This window comes from Aulonocara sp. 'chitande type north' Nkhata Bay, linkage group LG14 (genome assembly GCF_057382095.1).
Source record: "Aulonocara sp. 'chitande type north' Nkhata Bay isolate Kocher_YH1m ecotype deep benthic linkage group LG14, A_spYH_male_GT1.1, whole genome shotgun sequence".
Classification (NCBI taxonomy): Eukaryota; Metazoa; Chordata; class Actinopteri; order Cichliformes; family Cichlidae; genus Aulonocara; species Aulonocara sp. 'chitande type north' Nkhata Bay.
The window spans coordinates 13,913,788-13,923,123 of NC_141357.1; positions in this window are offsets into that span (position 1 = coordinate 13,913,788).

Genomic DNA, 9,336 nt, shown 5'->3' on the forward strand with positions numbered 1-9,336 from the left:
TAACAAAAAAACGGGTGCTTTCAAAGCAAAAAGAAAGAAGGGAAAAAAACAGTGGCATTATAATATGACAAGCACTACAATGAGAACAATAATAATAAGCATTGAAATCATTTCAATTTGCTTTCCGTTTCCCTTTTCCATGCACAGGTTCTCTGGGGGGGTCAGTGAAGTATTTTCTTGACTCTACTAATTGTGATGGACCATGGAAAGTGCTCAATCAGTTGTGCAAACACATGTGGAAGCAAAGAGGAGGCAGCAATGGAAGAATGATCACAGCAAATGAATTTCTCAAGAAATGATTGGGACTCTTTGATAGCTCAAATGTAAGTCCCCTTATCCAACATGGCACCTGGGTGCAGGGGTTTGCATAATAAGAATATGGAATATGAAGTATATTAAAAAGATACATTTTCTGCTACAACGCATTAAAGTCAAAGCAGCTAAACTGGAGTAACAATGCAAAGTATTTTGCATAAAAGTAAGTATTTGTATTTTAGATCCTTTGAACTAAGCTTTAAAATTCATTTTTAATTCTCAATAATTCATTCTTTATTGAAATAGAGTAAAACTGTCATAGTCCCTGGGTCTTGGATCCAGAGTTCATGATGGTTTTTCAAAAGGGATTATACTCTAGTTCCATGTTGTTTATATTCTTCTGTTATTGTCTTCTTTGCTTAGCTGAAGATGGTGATAGGTTTCGTTAGTTCCCTTTCCTGATCCTGTTCTTTCACTCCAATCTTGCCCTTTGTCATGTATCAGATATGTGAAATCCCTGGTTTGTGCTTTTCCTTTTTACAATCAGATTTAAAGGCTCGCTTTATGTTTTAAATTCTGTGTCCTGAGTCCTGCACCTGTGTCTGCAACCCTGCCACACAGCTAAACCTGACAAAAATAATAAATTGTAACAGAGATTAATTGGCATTATTTTAGCTGAGTGAGTAGGCTGGAGTAAAAGTATTAAATACTAAGCTAGGGGAAAATTTTATTGGTGATTTTTCAAGCTTTTCTCTTTAAACAAGAATGTTTCTTCTTTTGACTTTTTGTCACTGATTAAATGAACTTGCTCAACCAAAATTAAGTTGGAGTCAGTGTTGTAGCTAGCAACAGTATCGTTTGTGTAAGTGAGAGAGTGACAATGTGTTTTCAGCTGAAGTGTTAATGGAATTAGCCAGGTGAGAAATTATTCTGACTTAGTAGAAACAGTGTAGTGGAGGTCCACATTTTGCAAAAGCTGGCTCAAAGTTCAGTTAACACAATTTAAAATGGTGCTAATGCTAATTCACAATTTTTTCATACATTTACACACAGCCTGTACTTTCCAAATGAAACTCGTTACTCCATAATACTAGAGAACTTTAGACGAGCGGTGGCCTCAAACATCAGATGCCTCATGTTAGAATAGCTCATAGAGGCTCTACTTACAGTAATATGTGCATCATACTATATAAAACGGGAGGCAATGTTTACTTTTTAAATACTAGTCCCTGGAAAAAGTGCACACATTAGTCCATTTTGCACCCTCTAAATGACCACAGTCCACATAAATGGCCAATGCAAAGCACCTCTTGAATATAATTCATAAAAATAAGTCTGTTGGTCAGGGGTTATTTTAAGTCATGTTACCCTTTTAAGTGGTATAATTAAGTATCATACAGCACTACAAGAGTCACCACAGCACTTTACAGCTGTTGCCGTTTGTCATTGTGAAGTTGGACCCTTTACACACGTACAAGACATGGACGTGGTGACAGCACTTATTTTGACATTCGGTTTTACTGGTTTGACTGTGGTTTTACAATGGGACACAGACACTCCCGCTCTGCTGTCACTTCCGCTCTCCTCCCTTCCAACTGTCACTGTGAACATATAAAGAGTCACAATCACATTCAATTCCCAGCACACCTGTTCACCCCGCCCCTGCGCCGCCCCGGGAGCTCGCTGCGTCACCCCTCCTCTGCAGCCGGCCAGAGACCACACCCACGCCAGAGTCATGTATTCGGATTCATCCACTCATAACTTGCCAAAATTATTGCAATATTCAGTAACATTCTGCACCCTAGGTTGTCATGTACAATCCATTGTAAATAGTAGTTTGTCCTCTGGTGTTGTACCTGTCAATCTCAAACATGGTGATTCAGCCTCTACTCAAGAAACCTGCTCTTGATCCTGATATTATTGCGAATTACAGACCTATTTCCAAACTGCCTTTTATCTCAAAGATTCTTGAAAAGGTAGTTTACAAGCAATTAATGTCCTTCCTAGAAGAACACGGTATTTTAGAAGTTTTCCAATCTGGTTTTAAAGCTTTACATAGTACCGAATCTGCCCTTTTAAGAGTTTTTAATGATGTGTTTTTGGCAAATGACTCAGGTGACTGTGTTATTATTGTGCTGTTAGATTTAACTGCTGCTTTTGATACAGTGGATCATAATATTTTAATTTCCCGTTTAGAGCAGTTGGTGGGTATGCGGAGTACCGCACTGCAGTGGCTCAGATCCTATTTGGCAGAGCGAACTTTCTCTGTGAAACTCGGGGAGTTTGTATCCTCTGTTGCTTCTCTTCAATGTGGGGTCCCACAGGGTTCAGTTTTAGGCCCGCTTCTTTTCTCTCTATATCTCCTACCCCTTGGGTCTATTTTCAGGAAACATGGGATTTCTTTCCACTGCTACGCCGATGACTCCCAGATTTATTTCCCACTTAAAAAGATAAATGGCTTCTCAGTAGACCCGCTGCTCAGATGCCTTGATGATATAAGGGCCTGGATGGCTTTGAACTTTTTACATTTTAATGAACAGAAAACAGAAGTGATGGTTTTTGGTGGCGCTTCTGAGGCCACTATTATAGATCTTGGTTCACTGGCACAGTATGTTAAACCAGTCATCACTAATCTGGGAGTTAAAATAGAGGCAAATCTTAAACTTGAAAGCCAGGTCAGAGCTGTTGTAAGATCTAGCTTTTTTCATTTGAGGGAATTAGCCAAAATAAAGCCTATCTTATCGAAACAGCATTTTGAGACAGTAATCCATGCCTTTGTTACTTCTAGGCTGGATTATTGTAACGCACTTTATTTTGGGGTTAGTGATGCGTCCATTAGGCGCCTGCAGGTTGTGCAAAATGCTGCAGCACGTCTTTTAACTGGAACAAAAAAGTTTGAGCACATTACCCCAATTTTAATTTCACTCCACTGGCTACCTGTACATTTTAGGATTGTTTTTAAAATTCTCTTATTTGCTTTTAAATCTCTTAATGGCCTGGCCCCCCCCCTACCTCTCGGAGCTACTACAACCATATACACCTCCCCGTTCCCTTAGGTCCGCCAATCAGCAGCTCCTTAAGGTACCAAAAACTAAGTATAAATCTAAAGGTGATCGTGCTTTTGCTGTAGTTGCTCCAAAGTTGTGGAATGATCTACCCTTGCATGTTAGGCAGGCCTCTTCTCTCTCTGAATTTCCAACTATTTATTTATGAGTGACTTATGTATGTATGTATGTATATATATGTATATATTGTACTATTCTTAGTTAGTGTATTGTCTGTCTTGTCTTAATGTTGGTTTAAAATGGAGCACTGTAACAAAAAATAATTTCCCCCAGGGATCAATAAAGTATTCTGATTCTGATTCTGATTCTGATTTAAAAGTCTTCTTAAAACATATTTATTCGCTGAAGCCTTTGGCATTGATTAGAGGGGTTGACTCAATTTGTTTTGACATGTTTCAATTTATTTTAGTTTTTTAGTTATTTATTTTATCTTATCTCATTTTAATTTTCTTTACTTATGCTTTTAGCATGTACAGCACTTTGTGAACTCTGGTTTTATGTTAAAGTGCTTTATAAATAAAGGTGGTATGGTATGGTATGTGAAAACAGAATTTTCATAGGTCATCATGAATTATTAATTATTTTTGCAATGTTATGGGGAATTTGCCATTTATTGTGATAAGCACTCATAAAGAAGATATGTAGTGTAGTAATTGTGCAAAAGCTGTTAATAGCTCAATGTCTAGACTGCATATGCAATCTATATTTGTAGGTGTTAAAATATGTCAGGTGAGGTGAGAGAGGAGTGTGAGGAACAGCCACCTTGGTGCCAAAGAGATGGTGGTGACATCATCTGTCATCATTTCTGCTACACTGGCAGGGCTAGGGCCAGGACTCTCCTTGGGGTTTTTGGGGGATGTTGCTAACTCCAGGTCCGATAACAGGCACCACACCCGCAGTAGATGTGCTCAGTGTGAGGTCTTGCACCGAAATAAAGCACCAAAGTGCGCGCTGCTTTTCGGTCTGGTTACTAGACTACTACTAGGCCATAATGGCACCGGATACCAGCAGTGTTGCCAACTTAGCGACTTTGTCGCTATATTTAGCGAGTTTTCAGACCCCTTAGCGACTTTTTTTCTAAAGAAAGTCGCTAAAAAAAGACGTGAAAGCGCGTATCGCTTTTACTCTCAACAAGCAGCGGGTGCTGTAACGCAGTCAGTTCTTCTTTTACTCTTATGCTGTTTTGTGGATCACAAGGTTTAAAACTACTTATAAACACACACACACAAAGTAACTCCACCAGAGTGCCTATTTCGGGTCACTTTTGCCGGTCCAAGCCCGGGTAAAGGAGCACGGTTGGAATTGTGACATTAAAAAAAACAATAATTGCTAAAATATATTTAATTTGTAGTTCTAAATAAACTCTAAATGCATTTAGGATGTTTTTTACTCACTTTATGTCTCTTCCACGATGTTATTTCTCTCTCCAACAACATAGGTTACAATTAGATTAGCATGACCAATTATGTAAATTAGGCGATGACGTCATTTAGCGACTTCTAGCGACTTTTAGGACAACCAATAGCGATTTTCCTTACTAAGGAGTTGGCAACACTGGATACCAGTACCCATCCCTACTCCTTTGGCGTCAGCACACCCATCATGATGACTTTTTACTATGCCTTCCTGGAAAGCATCATGACCTTCTCCATCACCTGCTGGTTCCACTCCCTCAGCCTTCAGAACAGGAACAGACTGCAGCACACTGCATCAGTGTGCTCTAAAATCATTGGCCTGCCTGTCAGAACTCTGGCACAGGTTTTCAGCCAACAGGCCCTTAGACAGGCAGCCAAAATCATCAATGACCCTTCTCACATTCTTCACCCCACATTCCAATGGCTCCCCTCTGGGCGACGCCTCCACTGCATTTCCTGTAGGACTGAGAGGAGGAGAGCCACCTTTGTCCCCAAAGCCACTCTGCTTTTTAACTCCAGCCGATAAGACCATTTCCCAGACCAGAAACATAAACTACTCTACACTCATTTTATACTGCCGACACTTTATTCACTTTAGTCACTTACAGTTATTTATTCATCTATACAGTCACTTTAATTTTAAAACTGTGTATATACTGTATATTCTGTGTGTATTTATTATCTCACTCTTATTGCCTGTTTATGCCGTGTCCTTATTTTCAACGTCATGCTGCTCTGTTGCATCTTAATTGCCCCTTGGGGATAAATAAAGTCTTTCTGATTCTGTTTCTAATTCTGATTCCAGTATGCTCCGTGCCCCTGATGTAGCCATTTCACAGACATTGTCACTTGGATTTCTACAACTTATTTATTTTCATTAACATGTAAGGTGAGAAGGACACTTGTGGTTTAGCTGCAGTAGAGGGGTTGAGCAGTGGGTTCAGGGTGCGGTGTCAGGGGAGGCTGACCAGGACAGCTGAGGATCATCGTCTAACCATGCTTTCCCTATTTGAGGACACAGGGAACTGATGGGAAAGCGATGTGTGGTGTGCAAATAAAGGGATGCAGCTGGAAAGCTGCCTGATGATAAACACATTGTGGGATATGTCTGTGTAGGTTCTCAGTAATCCAGGTCACAGGTCACAGTTAGAAAAGAACATTGTCTCCGTCTCCACGGCAGGTGCTTCCTGTCCATCTTCTGACTCTCACTTATCTCTGGAATCATCAGACGCACATCTTATGACAACTGTCCCTCATGCAGACACAATTTTGTAGTTTCAAGCTTTTACAAAACATTATTTGAACCTTCACCTACCCCTGAGTCTAACTGCTGTGTAAGTGTGTGTATGTGTGTGTGTCGACCTTAAATGCTCTCTGGTTAGTTTCACTTTCACAAACACGCTCAAAAGCCTGCAGTTTCCTATCTACTTTGCACAGAGTGTACTCAGAGTTAGGCCCTTCTTTTATAACCCAACAGAATCAGCACATACACATTTAAGATTATTGATTTAACTCAACAGTTTAAAGTGGTTGTAACTGCACCTGTAATAAAGGCTAATTGGGTACCAATATGTTTAAACATCTGAATGCAATATCAGTATTAATTATTAATGCAATGGTAATGATGATGATTATTAACAATAGCAGCAAAATATTTCTCTAATCCCCACATAATCTATGAAGCTAAGAAAAAAAAAGCAATCGGACTTCTTCAAGTTTCTTGAAAACGTTTCACTTCTCATCTGAGAAGTTTCTTCAGTTCTAAGACCAATTCTGTTATCATAGAACATCATCAAGACTAAGGAGAACTGCAAATTGGATATGACAATGATGACAAGTAAAATACTAACTATAAAGGTTTAACAACAGAAATAAGTACTTTTTCATGAACGTCACAAAAGAAAATGTACATTTTGTATGCGTATAAAACAGTATTTCATTTTAGATTTTGTAGTTAACCGTTACCAGCTGACAAAGCCAAACAAGAGCTTGCAAAGACACCTTTCACATTCTCACATTTGGTTTACAGTTTGCATCTCATGCTTTTATTTTTACACATACTGATGTGTGTGTGTGACATCTAGCATACATTTTGTGCATACAGCATACATTCTGCATTTGTATTTGAAAAAAAAAAAGGCATTGATTTTGCAACCCCATTTTTGCCACCCTCATGCCACCCTAAGAAAATTTCCCTAGATCCGCCCCTGGATCTGTCATGTGACCCTTATTTGATTCTTACACAACTATAATTTTCTTAATATATGTTTAGGAAGAACATGGAAAACAAAATGTATATAAGCACTTCTCATCTTCAAGAAGAACATGAGAAATGTGTAATAAATAAATAAAGGAACAATATACACACACACACACACACACACACACACACACACACACACATATATATATATATATTATGGAATGCCCTTTAGGAAAATATTATATATATTCCAACCAAAGTCTGAATATATAGAATGATCTTTTGAATATATAGAATGAAGCTTGAATATATAGAATGATCTTTTGAATATATAGAATGAAACTTGAATATATAGAATGATCTTTTGAATATATAGAATGAAACTTGAATATATAGAATGATCTTTTGAATATATAGAATGAAACTTGAATATATAGAATGATCTTTTGAAAATATAGAATGAAACTTGAATATATAGAATGAAACTTGAATATATAGAATGATCTTTTGAATATATAGAATGAAACTTGAATATATAGAATGAAACTTGAATATATAGAATGATCTTTTGAATATATAGAATGAAACTTGAATATATAGAATGATCTTTTGAAAATATAGAATGAAACTTGAATATATAGAATGAAACTTGAATATATAGAATGATCTTTTGAATATATAGAATGAAACTTGAATATATAGAATGATCTTTTGAAAATATAGAATGAAACTTAAATATATAGAATGAAACTTGAATATATAGAATGTATGAACCTCATTTTTAGAGATGATGTGTTTCTGAATTCTCTGCCTTTACAAAATGGCATCAGCTGAACTATTTCAGTACTTTTTAGAGCTTGACAACTGTTTTGCGACAGCTGTTCTGTCACGGCTGCCGAGGCGAGCCGTGTGGATATAGAAGGAGGACCCAAGATGCAGGCAGTGGATGAGATACCGGTGGTTTTATTTACAGAGGTGTAGTGGCAAACAAACAGTGGGGCATAACAAACAACTAAAGACACCTAAACTGGGAGAACTAAAATAACAGACCTGGGAGCATATGACAACGGATGATGAATAGCAGAGAGACGCAGACGAGGAACAGGACACCGTGGAACACAGGGTAACAGACTGACACAGAGTTACACAGACTGACACGGAGGAACACAGACGAACCGGCAACAGGCAGGAGAACACACAGGGCTTAAATACACACACTAGTAATCAGGGGATGCGAGACAGGAGGGCAACACAGCTGGGAGGAATCTGGGCTGACGGGACAGGGGAAACGTAAACTGATCACACTCACATATGACACGGACCTTCACAATAAAACAGGAAACTCAGATACATGGAACCAGACAAGACATTGAACTAAACAGACAGATTCACAAACAGATGGGGAGACACCATAGACAGACAGATACAGACGCAGACTCAGAGGCAGATCGAAAATAACACAGAACTTAAACAATCATCATCTAGAAAATGATAACAAACTAAAAGCGCTGGGTCACCGACCCAGGACCATGACAGTACCCCCCCCTCAAGGGCTGGCACCAGACAGCCCAGCAGAAACGAAAAAATGGACCAAAACAAAACAGAAAACAACCCGACCAGGGCGGGCGGAGGGGGCCCAGGACGGAGGGACAGAGTCCAAAAAGGCCCAGATGGTCAAGTTCAGGAAGCCGACCATGCGAATGGCAACGGGGCAGGTCCGGATGCCGACCACGCAGTAGGCAGTGGCGTGGAAACAGTTCTGGGGGCCGACCGTGCGGACGGCAACAGCAGCGTGGAAACAAGTCCGGAGGCCGGCCACGTGGAAGGCAGTGGCGGCGTTCAGGAGGGCGTCCACGGTGGCGGAGATGCCCAACAGGCGGCCAGGCAGATGACCGACGATGTGGAGGTGGTAGTAGGGGACCTGAAGGCTGCGTGGCCCCTGCAGCCCCAGGTGAAGCGGAGGCTGGACCAGACGAGGCGGACGCTGAAGCGGAGGCTGAAGCCGGGCCAGGCGACGCTGCTGATGACGAGGATGAAGACGCAGAGGCTGGACCAGACGAGGATGAAGACGCAGAGGCTGGACCAGACGAGGAGGAAGACGCAGAGGCTGGACCAGACGAGGAGGAAGACGCAGAGGCTGGACCAGACGATGATGCAGACGCAGAGGCTGGACCAGACGATGATGAAGACGCAGAGGCTGGACCAGACGATGATGCAGAGGCTGGACCAGACGATGATGCGGAGGCTGGACCAGGCGAGGATGAAGCAGTGGCTGGACCAGGCGAGGAGGAAGACGCAGAGGCTGGACCAGACGAGGAGGAAGACGCAGAGGCTGGACCAGACGAGGAGGAAGACGCAGAGGCTGGACCAGACGAGGAGGAAGACGCAGAGGCTGGAC